The sequence below is a fragment of the Triticum aestivum genome, chromosome 7B (assembly GCF_018294505.1).
Source record: "Triticum aestivum cultivar Chinese Spring chromosome 7B, IWGSC CS RefSeq v2.1, whole genome shotgun sequence".
Lineage (NCBI taxonomy): Eukaryota > Viridiplantae > Streptophyta > Magnoliopsida > Poales > Poaceae > Triticum > Triticum aestivum.
In genome coordinates this window covers 34,906,506-34,923,915 of record NC_057813.1, presented here as the reverse complement: position 1 = coordinate 34,923,915, position 17,410 = coordinate 34,906,506, and positions in this window count along the sequence as shown.

Genomic DNA, 17,410 nt, shown 5'->3' with positions numbered 1-17,410 from the left:
CTCAAAATGATCGAGACATGAAGATCGATATATTGTACGACTATATTTGGACACCGGAAAGGTTCCAGGTGAGATTGGGACAATACCGGAGCTCCGGGAGGTTATCGGAACCCCCCGGGAGGTATATGGGCCTTAATGGGCTTTAGTGGAAAGGAGGGGAAAGGAGCAAGGGAGGGGGCGCCCCCCCAAGCCCAATCGAAATTGGGAGGGGGGCCGCCCCCCCTTTCCTTCCTCCCTCTTTCCTCTTCCTTCCCTCTCCCTCTCCAAATAGGAAAGGGAGGAGTCCTACTCCCGGTGGCAGTAGGACTCCCCCCTTGGGCGCGCCTCCTCCCATTGGCCGGCCCCCTCCTCCACTCCTTTATACACGGGGAGGGGGGCACCCCATAGACACAACAATTGATCATTGATCTCTTAGCCGTGTGCGGTGCCCCCCCTCCACCATAGTCCTCCTCGATAATATCGTAGCGGTGCTTAGGCGAAGCCCTGCATCGGTAGAACATCATCATCGTCACCACGCCGTCGTGCTGACGGAACTCTCCCTCGACACTCGGCTGGGTCGGAGTTCGAGGGATGTCATCGAGCTGAACGTGTGCAAGAACTCGGAGGTGCCGTGCTTTCGGTGCTTGATCGGTCGGGCCGTGAAGACGTACGACTACATCAACCGCGTTGTGCCAACGCTTCCACTTTCGGTCTACGAGGGTACGTGGACAACACTCTCCCCTCTCGTTGCTATGCATCACCATGATCTTGCGTGTGCGTAGGAATTTTTTTGAAATTACTACGTTCCCCAACAGTGGCATCCGAGCCAGGTTTTATGCGTAGATGTTATATGCATGAGTAGAACACAAGTGAGTTGTGGGCGATACAAGTCATACTGCTTACCAGCATGTCATACTTTGGTTCGGCGGTATTGTTGGATGAAGCGGCCCAGACCGACATTACGCGTACGCTTACGCGAGACTGGTTCTACCGACGTGCTTTGCACACAGGTGGCTGGCGGTGTCAGTTTCTCCAACTTTAGTTGAACCGAGTGTGGCTACGCCCGGTCCTTGAGAAGGTTAAAACAGCACTAACTTGACGAACTATCATTGTGGTTTTGATGCGTAGGTAAGAACGGTTCTTGCTAAGCCCGTAGCAGCCACGTAAAACTTGCAACAACAAAGTAGAGGACGTCTAACTTGTTTTTGCAGGGCATGTTGTGATGTGATATGGTCAAGACGTGATGCTATATTTTATTGTATGAGATGATCATGTTTTGTAACCGAGTTATCGGCAACTGGCAGGAGCCATATGGTTGTCGCTTTATTGTATGCAATGCAATCGCCCTGTAATTGCTTTACTTTATCACTAAGCGGTAGCGATAGTCGTAGAAGCAATAGTTGGCGAGACGACAACGATGCTACGATGGAGATCAAGGTGTCGCGCCGGTGACGATGGTGATCATGACGGTGCTTCGGAGATGGAGATCACAAGCACAAGATGATGATGGCCATATCATATCACTTATATTGATTGCATGTGATGTTTATCTTTTATGCATCTTATCTTGCTTTGATTGACGGTAGCATTATAAGATGATCTCTCACTAAATTTCAAGATAAAAGTGTTCTCCCTGAGTATGCACCGTTGCCAAAGTTCGTCGTGCCCAGACACCACGTGATGATCGGGTGTGATAAGCTCTACGTCCATCTACAACGGGTGCAAGCCAGTTTTGCACACGCAGAATACTCAGGTTAAACTTGACGAGCCTAGCATATGCAGATATGGCCTCGGAACACTGAGACCGAAAGGTCGAGCGTGAATCATATAGTAGATATGATCAACATAGTGATGTTCACCATTGAAAACTACTCCATTTCACGTGATGATCGGTTATGGTTTAGTTGATTTGGATCACGTGATCACTTAGATGATTAGAGGGATGTCTATCTAAGTGGGAGTTCTTAAGTAATATGATTAATTGAACTTAAATTTATCATGAACTTAGTACCTGATAGTATTTTGCTTGTCTATGTTTGTTGTAGATAGATGGCCGTGCTGTTGTTCCGTTGAATTTTAATGCGTTCCTTGAGAAAGCAAAGTTGAAAGATGATGGTAGCAATTACACGGACTGGGTCCGTAACTTGAGGATTATCCTCATTGCTGCACAAAAGAATTACGTCCTGGAAGCACCGCTAGGTGCCACACCTGCAGCAGGAGCAACACCAGATGTTATGAACGTCTGGCAGAGCAAAGCTGATGACTACTCGATAGTTCAGTGTGCCATGCTTTACGGCTTAGAACCGGGACTTCAACGACGTTTTGAACGTCATGGAGCATATGAGATGTTCCAGGAGTTGAAGTTAATATTTCAAGCAAATGCCCGGATTGAGAGATATGAAGTCTCCAATAAGTTCTACAGCTGCAAGATGGAGGAGAATAGTTCTGTCAGTGAGCATATACTCAGAATGTCTGGGTATAACAATCACTTGATTCAACTGGGAGTTAATCTTCCGGATGATAGCATCATTGACAGAATTCTTCAATCACTGCCACCAAGCTACAAGAGCTTCGTGATGAACTATAATATGCAAGGGATGGATAAGACAATTCCCGAGCTCTTCGCAATGCTAAAGGCTGCGGAGGTAGAAATCAAGAAGGAGCATCAAGTGTTGATGGTCAATAAGACCACCAGTTTCAAGAAAAAGGGCAAAGGGAAAAAGAAGCGGAACTTCAAGAAGAACAGCAAACAAGTTGCTTCTCAAGAGAAGAAACCCAAGTCTGGACCTAAGCCTGAGACTGAGTGCTTCTACTGCAAGCAAACTGGTCACTGGAAGTGGAACTGCCCCAAGTATTTGGCGGATAAGAAGGATGGCAAGGTGAACAAAGGTATATGTGATATACATGTTATTGATGTGTACCTTACCAGAGCTCGCAGTAGCACCTGGGTATTTGATACTGGTTCTGTTGCTAATATTTGCAACTCGAAACAGGGACTACAGATTAAGCGGACACTAGCTAAGGACGAGGTGACGATGCGCGTGGGAAATGGTTCCAAAGTCGATGTGATCGCCGTCGACACGCTACCTCTACATCTACCTTCGGGATTAGTTTTAGACCTAAATAATTGTTATTTGGTGCCAGCGTTGAGCATGAACATTATATCTGGATCTTGTTTGATGCGAGACGGTTATTCATTTAAATCTGAGAATAATGGTTGTTCTATTTATATGAGTAATATCTTTTATGGTCATGCACCCTTAAAGAGTGGTCTATTTTTGATGAATCTCGATAGTAGTGATACACATATTCATAATGTTGAAGCCAAAAGATGCAGAGTTGATAATGATAGTGCAACTTATTTGTGGCACTGCCGTTTAGGTCATATTGGTGTAAAGCGCATGAAGAAACTCCATACTGATGGACTTTTGGAATCACTTGATTATGAATCACTTGGTACTTGCGAACCATGCCTCATGGGCAAGATGACTAAAACGCCGTTCTCCGGAACTATGGAGCGAGCAACTGATTTGTTGGAAATCATACATACTGATGTATGTGGTCCAATGAATGTTGAGGCTCGCGGCGGGTATCGTTATTTTCTCACCTTCACAGATGATTTGAGCAGATATGGGTATATCTACTTAATGAAACATAAGTCTGAAACATTTGAAAAGTTCAAAGAATTTCAGAGTGAAGTTGAAAATCATCGTAACAAGAAAATAAAGTTTCTACGATCTGATCATGGAGGAGAATATTTGAGTTACGAGTTTGGTTTACATTTGAAGCAATGCGGAATAGTTTCGCAACTCACGCCACCCGGAACACCATAGCGTAATGGTGTGTCCGAACGTCGTAATCATACTTTACTAGATATGGTGCGATCTATGATGTCTCTTACTGATTTACCGCTATCGTTTTGGGGTTATGCTTTAGAGACGGCCGCATTTCACGTTAAATAGGGCACCATCAAAATCCGTTGAGACGACGCCTTATGAACTGTGGTTTGGCAAGAAACCAAAGTTGTCGTTTCTTAAAGTTTGGGGCTGCGATGCTTATGTGAAAAAGCTTCAACCCGATAAGCTCGAACCCAAATCGGAGAAATGTGTCTTCATAGGATACCCAAAGGAAACTGTTGGGTACACCTTCTATCACAGATCCGAAGGCAAGACATTTGTTGCCAAGAATGGATCCTTTCTAGAGAAGGAGTTTCTCTCGAAAGAAGTGAGTGGGAGGAAAGTAGAACTTGATGAGGTAACTGTACCTGCTCCTTTATTGGAAAATAGTTCATCACAGAAACCGGTTCCTGTGACGACTACACCAATAAGTGAGGAAGCTAATGATATTGATCATGAAACTTCAGATCAAGTTACTACAGAACCTCGTAGGTCAACCAGAGTAAGATCCGCACCAGAGTGGTACGGTAATCCTATTCTGGAGGTCATGTTACTTGACCATGGCGAACCTACGAACTATGAGGAAGCGATGATGAGCCCAGATTCCGCAAAATGGCTTGAGGCCATGAAATCTGAGATGGGATCCATGTATGAGAACAAAGTGTGGACTTTGGTTGACTTGCCCGATGATCGGCAAGCCATCAAGAATAAATGGATCTTCAAGAAGAAGACTGACGCTGATGGTAATGTTACTGTCTACAAAGCTCGACTTGTTGCGAAAGGTTTTCGACAAGTTCAAGGGGTTGACTACGATGAGACTTTCTCACCCGTAGCGATGCTTAAGTCTGTCCGAATCATGTTAGCAATTGCCGCATTTTATGATTATGAAATTTGGCAAATGGATGTCAAAACTGCATTCCTGAATGGATTTCTGGAAGAAGAGTTGTATATGATGCAACCAGAAGGTTTTATCGATCCAAAGGATGCTAACAAAGTGTGCAAGCTCCAGCGATCCATTTATGGACTGGTGCAAGCCTCTCGGAGTTGGAATAAACGCTTTGATAGTGTGATCAAAGCATATGGTTTTATACAGACTTTTGGAGAAGCCTGTATTTACAAGAAAGTGAGTGGGAGCTCTGTAGCATTTCTAATATTATATGTGGACGACATATTATTGATTGGAAATGATATAGAATTTCTGGATAGCATAAAAGGATACTTGAATAAAAGTTTTTCAATGAAAGACCTCGGTGAAGCTGCTTACATATTGGGCATCAAGATCTATAGAGATAGATCAAGACGCTTAATTGGACTTTCACAAAGTACATACCTTGATAAAGTTTTGAAAAAGTTCAAAATGGATCAAGCAAAGAAAGGGTTCTTGCCTGTAATACAAGGTGTGAAATTGAGTCAGACTCAATGCCCGACCACTGCAGAAGATAGAGAGAAAATGAAAGAAGTTCCCTATGCTTCAGCCATAGGCTCTATCATGTATGCAATGCTGTGTACCAGACCTGATGTGTGCCTTGCTATTAGTTTAGCAGGGAGGTACCAAAGTAATCCAGGAGTGGATCACTGGACAGCGGTCAAGAACATCCTGAAATACCTGAAAAGGACTAAGGATATGTTTCTCGTTTATGGAGGTGACAAAGAGCTAGTCGTAAATGGTTACGTCGATGCAAGCTTTGACACTGATCCGGACGATTCTAAATCGCAAACCGGATACGTGTTTATATTGAACGGTGGAGCTGTCAGTTGGTGCAGTTCTAAACAAAGCGTCGTGGCGGGATCTACATGTGAAGCGGAGTACATAGCTGCTTCGGAAGCAGCAAATGAAGGAGTCTGGATGAAGGAGTTCATATCCGATCTAGGTGTCATACCTAGTGCATCGGGTCCAATGAAAATCTTTTGTGACAATACTGGTGCAATTGCCTTGGCAAAGGAATCCAGATTTCACAAGAGAACCAAGCACATCAAGAGACGCTTCAATTCCATCCGGGACCAAGTCCAGGTGGGAGACATAGAGATTTGCAAGATACATACGGATCTGAATCTTGCAGACCCGTTGACTAAGCCTCTTCCACGAGCAAAACATGATCAGCACCAAGGCTCCATGGGTGTTAGAATCATTACTGTGTAATCTAGATTATTGACTCTAGTGCAAGTGGGAGACTGAAGGAAATATGCCCTAGAGGCAATAATAAAGTTATTATTTATTTCCTCATATCATGATAAATGTTTATTATTCATGCTAGAAATGTATTACACGGAAACATAATACATGTGTGAATACATAGACAAACATAGTGACACTAGTATGCCTCTACTTAACTAGCTCGTGAATCAAAGATGGTTAAGTTTCCTAACCATAGACATGAGTTGTCATTTGATTAACGGGATCACATCATTAGGAGAATGATGTGATTGACTTGACCCATTCCGTTAGCTTAGCACTTGATCGTTTAGTATGTTGCTATTGCTTTCTTCATGACTTATACATGTTCCTATGACTATGAGATTATGTAACTCCCGCTTACCGGAGGAACACTTTGTGTGCTACCAAATGTCACAACGTAACTGGGTGATTATAAAGGTGCTCTACAGGTGTCTCCAAAGGTACTTGTTGAGTTGACGTATCTCTGGGCCCTCTCGGTAATGCACATCACTATAAGCCTTGCAAGCAATGTAGCTAATAAGTTAGTTGCGGGAAGATGCATTGAGTAACGAGTAAAGAGACTTGCCGGTAACGAGATTGAACTAGGTATTGAGACCGACGATCGAATCTCGGGCAAGTAACATACCGATGACAAAGGGAACAACGTATGTTGTTATGCGGTTTGACCGATAAAGATCTTCGTAGAATATGTAGGAGCCAATATGAGCATCCAGGTTTCGCTATTGGTTATTGACCGGAGACGTGTCTCGGTCATGTCTACATAGTTCTCGAACCCGTAGGGTCTGCACACTTAAAGTTAGATGATAGTTATATTATGAGTTTATGTGTTTTGATGTACCAAAGGTTGTTCGGAGTCCCAGATGGGATCATGGACATGACGAGGACTCTCAAAATGATCGAGACATGAAGATCGATATATTGTACGACTGTATTTGGCAACCGGAAAGGTTCTAGGTGAGATTGGGACAATACTGGAGCTCCGGGAGGTTATCGGAACCCCCCGGGAGGTATATGGGCCTTAATGGGTTTAGTGGAAAGGAGGGGAAAGGAGCAAGGGAGGGGGCGCCCCCCCAAGCCCAATCCAAATTGGGAGGGGGGCCGCCCCCCCCTCCTTCCTTCCTCCCTCCTTCCTCTTCCTTCCCTCTCCCTCTCCAAATAGGAAAGGGAGGAGTCCTACTCCCGGTGGCAGAAGGACTCCCCCCTTGGGCGCGCCTCCTCCCATTGGCCGGCCCCCTCCTCCACTCCTTTATACACGGGGGAGGGGGGCACCCCATAGACACAACAATTGATCATTGATCTCTTAGTCGTGTGCGGTGCCCCCCTCCACCATAGTCCTCCTCGATAATATCGTAGCGGTGCTTAGGTGAAGCCCTGCGTCGGTAGAACATCATCATCGTCACCACGCCGTCGTGCTGACGGAACTCTCCCTCGACACTCAGCTGGATCAGAGTTCGAGGGACGTCATCGAGCTGAACGTGTGCAAGAACTCAGAGGTGTTGTGCTTTCGGTGCTTGATCGGTCGGGCCGTGAAGACGTACGACTACATCAACCGCGTTGTGCCAACGCTTCCACTTTCGGTCTATGAGGGTACGTGGACAATACTCTCCCCTCTCGTTGCTATGCATCACCATGATCTTGTGTGTGCGTAGGATTTTTTTTGAAATTACTACGTTCCCCAACAGTGGCATCCGAGCCATGTTTTATGCGTAGATGTTATATGCATGAGTAGAACACAAGTGAGTTGTGGGTGATACAAGTCATACTGCTTACCAGCATGTCATACTTTGGTTCGGCGGTATTGTTGGATGAAGCGTCCCGGACCGACATTACGCTTACGCTTACGCGAGACTGGTTCTACCGGCGTGCTTTGCACACAGGTGGCTGGCCGGTGTCAGTTTCTCAAACTTTAGTTGAACCGAGTGTGGCTATGCCCGGTCCTTGAGAAGGTTAAAATAGCACTAACTTAACGAACTATCATTATGGTTTTGATGCGTAGGTAAGAACGGTTCTTGCTAAGCCCGTAGCAGCCACGTAAAACTTGCAACAACAAAGTAGAGGACGTCTAACTTGTTTTTGCAGGGCATGTTGTGATGTGATATTGTCAAGACGTGATGCTATATTTTATTGTATGAGATGACCATGTTTTGTAACCGAGTTATCGGCAACTGGCAGGAGCCATATGGTTGTCGCTTTATTGTATGCAATGCAATCGCCTAGTAATTGCTTTACTTTATCACTAAGCGGTAGCGATAGTCGTAGAAGCAATAGTTGGCGAGACGACAACGATTCTACGATGGAGATCAAGGTGTCGTGCCCGGTGACGATGGTGATCATGACGGTGCTTCGGAGATGGAGATCACAAGCACAAGATGATGATGGCCATATCATGTCACTTATATTGATTGCATGTGATGTTTATCTTTTATGCGTCTTATTATGCTTTAATTGACGGTAGCATTATAAGATGGTATCTCACTAAATTTCAAGATAAAAGTGTTCTCCCTGAGTATGCACCATTGCCAAAGTTCGTCGTGCCCAGACACCACGTGATGATAGGGTGTGATAAGCTCTACTTCCATCTACAACAGGTGCAAGCCAGTTTTGCATGCGCACAATACTCAGGTTAAACTTGACGAGCCTAGAATATGCAGATATGGCCTCGGAACACTGAGACCGAAAGGTCGAGCGTGAATCATATAGTAGATATGATCAACATAGTGATGTTCACCATTCAAAACTACTCCATTTCACGTGATGATTCGTTATGGTTTAGTTGATTTGGATCACGTGATCACTTAGATGATTAGAGGGATGTCTATCTAAGTGGGAGTTCTTAAGTAATATGATTAATGGAACTTAAAATTATCATGAACTTAGTACCTGATAGTATTTTGCTTGTCTATGTTTGTTGTAGATAGCTGGCTTGTGTTGTTGTTCCATTGAATTTTAATGCGTTCCTTGAGAAAGCAAAGTTGAAAGATGATGATAGCAATTACACGGACTGGGTCGTAACTTGAGGATTATCCTCATTGATGCACAGAAGAATTACGTCCTGGAAGCACCGCTAGGTGCCAAACCTGCTGCAGGAGCAACACCACATGTTATGTACGTCTGGCAGATCAAAGTTGATGACTACTTGATAGTTCAGTGTGCCATGCTTTACGGCTTAGAACCGGGACTTCAATGACGTTTTGAACGTCACTGAGCATATGAGATGTTCCAGGAGTTGAAGTTAATATTTCAAGCAAATGCCCAAATTGAGAGATATGAAGTCTCCAATAAGTTCTACAGCTGCAAGATGGAGGAGAATAGTTCTGTCAGTGAGCATATACTCAGAATGTCTGGGTATAACAATCACTTGATTCAACTGGGAGCTAATCTTTCGGATGATAGCGTCATTGACAGAATTCTTCAATCACTACCACCAAGCTACAAGAGCTTCGTGATGAACTATAATATGCAAGGGATGGATAAGACAATTCCCGAGCTCTTCGCAATGCTAAAGGCTGCGGAGGTAGAAATCAAGAAGGAGCATCAAGTGTTGATGGTCAATAAGACCACCAGTTTCAAGAAAAAGGGCAAAGGGAAAAAGAAGGGGAACTTCAAGAAGAACAGTAAACAAGTTGCTGCTCAAGAGAAGAAACCCAAGTCTGGACCTAAGCCTGAGACTGAGTGCTTCTACTGCAAGCAGACTGGTCACTGGAAGCGGAACTGCCCCAAGTATTTGGCGGATAAGAAGGATGGCAAGGTGAACAAAGGTATATGTGATATACATGTTATTGATGTGTACCTTACCAGAGCTCGCAGCAGTACATGGGTATTTGATACCAGATCTGTTGCTAATATTTGCAACTCGAAACAGGGACTACAGATTAAGCGGACACTGGCTAAGGACGAGGTGACGATGTGCGTGGGAAATGGTTCCAAAGTCGATGTGATCGCCGTCTACACGCTACCTCTATATCTACCTTCGGGATTAGTTTTAGACCTAAATAATTGTTATTTGGTTCCAGCGTTGAGCTTGAACATTATATCTGGATCTTGTTTGATGCGAGACGGTTATTCATTTAAATCTGAGAATAATGTTTGTTCTACTATATGAGTAATATCTTTTATGGTCATGCACCCTTAAAGAGTGGACTATTTTTGATGAATCTCGATAGTAATGATACACATATTCATAGTGTTGAAGCCAAAAGATGCAGAGTTGATAATGATAGTGCAACTTATTTGTGGCACTGCCGTTTAGGTCATATTGGTGTAAAGCGCATGAAGAAACTCCATACTGATGGACTTTTGGAATCACTTGATTATGAATCACTTGGTACTTGCGAACCATGCCTCATGGGCAAGATGACTAAAACGCCATTCTCCGGAACTATTGAGCGAGCAACTGATTTGTTGGAAATCATACATACTGATGTATGTGGTCCAATGAATGTTGAGGCTCGCGGCGGGTATCTTTATTTTCTCACCTTCACAGATGATTTGAGCAGATATGGGTATATCTACTTAAAGTTCAAAGAATTTCAGAGTGAAGTATAAAATCATCGTAACAAGAAAATAAAGTTTCTATGATCTGATCATGGAGGAGAATATTTGAGTTACGAGTTTGGTTTACATTTGAAGCAATGCGGAATAGTTTCGCAACTCACGCCGCCCAGAACACCATAGCGTAATGGTGTGTCCGAACGTCGTAATCATACTTTACTAGATATGGTGCGATCTATGATGTCTCTTACTGATTTGCCGCTATCGTTTTGGGGTTATGCTTTAGAGACGGCCGCATTAATATTCACGTTAAATAGGGCACCATCAAAATCCGTTGAGACGACGCCTTATGAACTGTGGTTTGGCAAGAAACGAAAGTTGTCGTTTCTTAAAGTTTGGGGTTGTGATGCTTATGTGAAAAAGCTTCAACCCGATAAGCTGGAACGCAAATCGGAGAAATGTTTCTTCATAGGATACCCAAAGGAAACTGTTGGGTACACCTTCTATCACAGATCCAAAGGCAAGACATTTGTTGCCAAGAATGGATCCTTTCTAGAGAAGGAGTTTCTCTCGAAAGAAGTGAGTGGGAGGAAAGTAGAACTTGATGAGGTAATTGTACCTGCTCCTTTATTGGAAAATAGTTCATCACAGAAATCGGTTCCTGTGACGATTACACCAATAAGTGAGGAAGCTAATGATATTGATCATGAAACTTCAGATCAAGTTATTACAGAACCTCGTAGGTCAACCAGAATAAGATCCTCACCAGAGTGGTATGGTAACCCTATTCTGGAGGTCATGTTACTTGACCATGGAGAACCTACAAACTATGAGGAAGCGATGATGAGCCTAGATTCTGCAAAATGGCTTGAGGCCATGAAATCTGAGATGGGATCCATGTATGAGAACAAAGTGTGGACTTTGGTTGACTTGCCTGATGATCGGCAAGCCATCAAGAATAAATGGATCTTCAAGAAGAAGACTGATGCTGATGGTAATGTTACTGTCTACAAAGCTTGACTTGTTGCGAAAGGTTTTCGACAAGTTCAAGGGGTTGACTACGATGAGACTTTCTCACCCGTAACGATGCTTAAGTCTGTCCGAATCATGTTAGCAATTGCCCGCATTTTATGATTATGAAATTTGGCAAATGGATGTCAAAACTGCATTCCTGAATGGATTTCTGGAAGAAGAGTTGTATATGATGCAACTAGAAGGTTTTGTCGATCCAAAGGATGCTAACAAAGTGTGCAAGCTCCAGCGATCCATTTATGGACTGGGGCAAGCCTCTCGGAGTTGGAATAAACGCTTTGATAGTGTGATCAAAGCATATGGTTTTATACAGACTTTTGGAGAAGCCTGTATTTACAAGAAAGTGAGTGGGAGCTCTGTAGCATTTCTAATATTATATGTGGACGACATATTATTGATTGGAAATGATATAGAATTTCTGGATAGCATAAAAGGATACTTGAATAAAAGTTTTTCAATGAAAGACCTCGGTGAAGTTGCTTACATATTGGGCATCAAGATCTATAGAGATAGATCAAGATGCTTAATTGGACTTTCACTAATTACATACCTTAATAAAGTTTTGAAAAAGTTCAAAATGGATCAAGCAAAGAAAGGGTTCTTGCCTGTAATGCAAGGTGTGAAATTGAGTTAGACTCAATGCCCGACCACTGCAGAAGATAGGGAGAAAATGAAATAAGTTCCCTATGCTTCAGCCATAGGCTCTATCATGTATGCAATGCTGTGTACCAGACCTGATGTGTGCCTTGCTATTAGTTTAGCAGGGAGGTACCAAAGTAATCCAGGAGAGGATCACTGGACAGCGGTCAAGAACATCCTGAAATACCTGAAAAGGACTAAGGATATGTTTCTCGTTTATGGAGGTGACAAAGAGCTAGTCATAAATGGTTACGTCGATGAAAGCTTTGACACTAATCCGAATGATTCTAAATCACAAACCAGATACGTGTTTATATTGAATGGTGGAGCTGTCAGTTGGTGCAGTTCTAAACAAAGCGTCGTGGCGGGATCTACATGTGAAGCGGAGTACATAGCTACTTCGGAAGCAGCAAATGAAGGAGTCTGGATGAAGGAGTTAATATCCGATCTACGTGTCATACCTAGTGCATCAGGTCCAATGAAAATCTTTTGTGACAATACTGGTGCAATTGCCTTGGCAAAGGAATCCAGATTTCACAAGAGAACCAAGCACATCAAGAGACACTCCAATTCCATCGGGGACCAAGTCCAGGTGGGAGACATAGAGATTTGCAAGATACATATAGATCTGAATGTTGCAGACCCTTGACTAAGCCTCTTCCACGAGAAAAACATGATCATCACCAAGGCTCCATGGGTGTTAGAATCATTACTGTGTAATCTAGATTACTAACTCTAGTGCAAGTGGGAGACTGAAGGAAATATGCCCTAGAGGCAATAATAAAGTTATTATTTATTTCCTCATATCATGATAAATTATTATTATTCATGCTAGAACTGTATTACCTGGAAACATAATACATGTGTGAATACATAGACAAACATAGTGTCACTAGTATGCCTCTACTTGACTAGCTCGTGAATCAAAGATTGTTAAGTTTCCTAACCATAGACATGAGTTGTCATTTGATTAACGGGATCACATCATTAGGAGAATGATGTGATTGACTTGACCCATTCCGTTAGCTTAGCACTTGATCGTTTAGTATGTTGCTATTGCTTTCTTCATGACTTATACATGTTCCTATGACTATGAGATTATGTAACTCCCGCTTACCGGAGGAACACTTTGTGTGCTACCAAATGTCACAACGTAACTGGGTGATTATAAAGGTGCTCTACAGGTGTCTCCAAAGGTACTTGTTGAGTTTACGCATTTCGAGATTATGATTTGTCACTCCGAATGTCGGAGAGGTGTCTCTGGGCCCTCTCGGTAATGCACATCACTATAAGCCTTGCAAGCAATGTAGCTAATGAGTTAGTTGCGGGATGATGCATTGAGTAACGAGTAAAGAGACTTGCCGGTAACGATATTGAACTAGGTATTGAGATACCGACAATCGAATCTCGGGCAAGTAACATACCGATGACAAAGGGAACAACGTATGTTGTTATGCGGTTTGACCGATAAAGATCTTCGTAGAATATGTAGGAGCCAATATGAGCATCCAGGTTCCGCTATTGGTTATTGACCGGAGACGTGTCTCGGTCATGTCTACATAGTTCTCGAACCCGTAGTGTCCGCACGCTTAAAGTTAAATGACAGTTATATTATGACCTTATGTGTTTTGATGTACGTAAGGTTGTTCGGAGTCCCGGACGTGATCATGGACATGACGAGGAGTCTTGAAATGATTGAGACATGAAGATCGATATATTGGACGACTATATTTGGACACCGGAAAGGTTCCGGGTGAGATTGGGACAATACCGGAGCTCCGGGAGGTTATCGGAACCCCCGGGAGGTATATGGGCCTTAATGGGCTTTAGTGGAAAGGAGGGGAAAGGAGCAAGGGAGGGGGCGCCCCCCCAAGCCCAATCCGAATTGGGAGGGGGGACGGCTCCCCCTTTCCTTCCTCCCTCCTTCCTCTTCCTTCCCTCTCCCTCTCCAAATAGGAAAGGGAGGATTCCTACCCCCGATGGGAGTAGGACTCCCCCCTTGGGCGCGCCTCCTCCCATTGGCTGGCCCCCTCCTCCACTCCTTTATATACGGGGGAGGGGGCACCCCATAGACACAACAATTGATCATTGATCTCTTAGCCGTGTGCGGTGCCCCCCTCCACCATAGTCCTCCTCGATAATATCGTACCGGTGCTTAGGCAAAGCCCTGCATCGGTAGAACATCATCATCGTCACCACACCGTCGTGCTGAAGGAACTCTCCCTCTACACTCAACTGGATCGGAGTTCGAGGGATGTCATCGAGCTGAACGTGTGCAAGAACTCGGAGGTGTCGTGCTTTCGGTGCTTGATCGATCGGGCCGTGAAGACGTATGACTACATCAACCGCGTTGTGCTAACGCTTCCGCTTTTGGTCTACGAGGGTATGTGGACAACACTCTCCCCTCTCCTTGCTATGCATCACCATGATCTTGTGTGTGCGTAGGATTTTTTTTGAAATTACTACGTTCCCCAACAATGACCGTCTTGTCGGTGTCGGGTCGAAGGGACGTCTTAGTTGACTTGGCCAGATTCCAACCGGACGGGCTCAACCCAGATGGCTTAACCTGGACGACTCAACCCGACCAGGCTCAACCCGGCTAGGCTCAACCCGGCCAGGCTCAACCTAGCCAGGCTCAACCCGGCCAGATTCCAGCCAGCCAAGTTCCAGCCAGCCAGGGGGCACTCTCCTGGCAATGTTTTGAAGCGTCATTCACCATCTTGGGTCTACCTGGGGGTCATCCCCCCGACAGTATGATAACATTTAGTCAATGATATATCGTCTCCACGATGAGTTCAAAAAACAACTACAAAATCATATTTTAATACCTAGTGGAAACAACACAATACAAACATTTTCTGCTTACCGCCACTATGGTAGATTACTTGCAAGGTTGAACCCAACTATCATACATAACTCTCTCTTGGAGATCAATCATCAAACTTGGACAAAGAAAGATAAATAGACTGAAGAGCATATATGAATTGTAAGGGCATATTTATACCCAAGATGTTTTGGTGATTGATGACAAAGCTTTTGCGGACTAATTGTGTGCGCTGAGTTCTTTCAGAGATTCATCCTTTGTCATGAGACGATTACCTCCCCTTGGTGTTTTATTCAAGACGGTGTAGCTCCTTCGTTTCTCTGTTGGTGGACTAGTTTCGTGGGAGTCACCGTACTATCAAGAGGGGATCCGCTTTGGTAAGGCTAGGGTGGAATCAACACGTACACATCCTTATCACACCCGATGTTTCTTTCCGCTTCATTGGAGCTACCTTTCCTATCTGTGCCTGCCCTGTCCTGTCCCAGCGGTAGTACCGCGGTCCTCAGCGGTAGTACCGCCGAAGCACGTCAAGCGGTAGTACCGCTCCCCAAGCGGTAGTACCGTTCCCCGAGCGATAGTACCTCTTGCGGTCTTCGGCCGTAGTACCGCAGTGGTTCCGGGCTACTACCGCCTCGACTCGAGACCGCTGTTTTTCGTGTCGGGTTTTACGGTACTAGTAGCGGCAGTAGTGGCGGTAGTACCGCTCCAAGCGGTAGTACCGCCAATACTTCCGCGGTAGTACCGCTCTGGGGCCAGGACCCTGCATCCCTCGTCAGCGTGGCAGTACCCCTGGGAGGGAGCGGTAGTACCATCCTGCACAAGCGGTAGTACCGTCCTGCCCAAGCGGTAGTACCGCTCTGTGCGTGGCTGTTTGGGGGGGGGGTAATGGTTGGATTGTTTCCCCCACTATATAAAGGTGTCTTCTTCCTCAAAGTTGACCTACCTCTTCCCCCAAAAGCTCCATTGTTGCTCCAGGCTCCATTTTTGCCCGATCTCTCTTCCTAGCCAATCAAACTTGTTGATTTGCTCGGGATTGGTTGAGAAGGCCCCGATCTACACTTCCACCAAGAGAAATTTGATTCCCCCCACTAATCCCTAGCGGATCTTGTTACTCTTGGGTGTTTGAGCACCCTAGACGGTTGAGGTCACCTCGGAGCCATAGTCCATTGTGGTGAAGCTTCATGGTGTCATTGGGAGCCTCCAATTAAGTTGTGGAGATTGCCCCAACCTTGTTTGTAAAGGTTCGGTCGCCGCCTTCAAGGGCACCAATAGTGGATTCACGACATCTCGCATTGTGTGAGGGCGTGAGGAGAATACGGTGGCCCTAGTGGCTTCTTGGGGAGCATTGTGCCTCCACACCGCTCTAACGGATACGTACTTCCCCTTAAAAGGAAGGAACTTCGGTAACACATCCTCGTTTCCACCGGCTCCACTCTTGGTTATTTCGTGCCTTTACTTTTGCAAGCCTACTTGTGTTGTATCCCTTGCTTGCTTATGTGCTAGTTGTTTTTGCATCATATAGGTTGCTCACATAGTTGCATATCTAGACAACCTATTTTGTTGCAAAGTTTAAATTGGTAAAGAAAAGCTTAAAAATTGTTAGTTGCTTATTCACCCCTCTAGTCAACTATATCGATCCTTTCAATTGGTATCAGAGCCTCGTCTCTTTATTAAGGACTTTGCCGTCTGAAGAGTATGGTTGACACCACAGACGGTGCGGAGGAGCACTCCGGTGTGAATCCTATCTCGTCTACGGCCGATGGGGGAACCTCGGTCTCTCGTGAGGAATTGAATGTGGCTCTAGACACATTGAAAGACTCCATGACAACCAAGGTTGAAAGCATGTTTACTAAATTTCTTGAAGGGCTTAAACTGTCCACCTCGCCGATGAAAGTGGGTGATCCCACTAACAAGGTGACGAATGCTACCTCCGACAAGGGGGAAGCTAACAGTGAAAAGCGTCCTTCTACTAGCGGTAGAAATGGCACCGACATCTTTGCCCATGTGGAACCTCCAATTTATGGAGGACCGATTCCATCTACTCATTTAAATCATGCCGGTCCTCCTCCTAAGATTGTGAAAAATGAGGATTTTGATTCTTGGGTGTATCGCTTCAAGCGTCACTTAAAGCATGTTAATACTAATCTTTGGAGAATCATTGAAGAAGGTTTCTATCCTCAAGACCCGAGCAACTTCACCCCTCGAGAAGCCGTGGACAATCAATTCAATGAGAATGCTCTCTTCATCATCCAAGAGGCAATTCTTCCCGAAGATCTCCCTCATCTTCAACCCTACGCCACGGCCAAAGACGCATGGCATTGCGTTGTCTGTCTATCGAGGAAGTGCGAGCATTCAACGCTCCAACTATGAAGT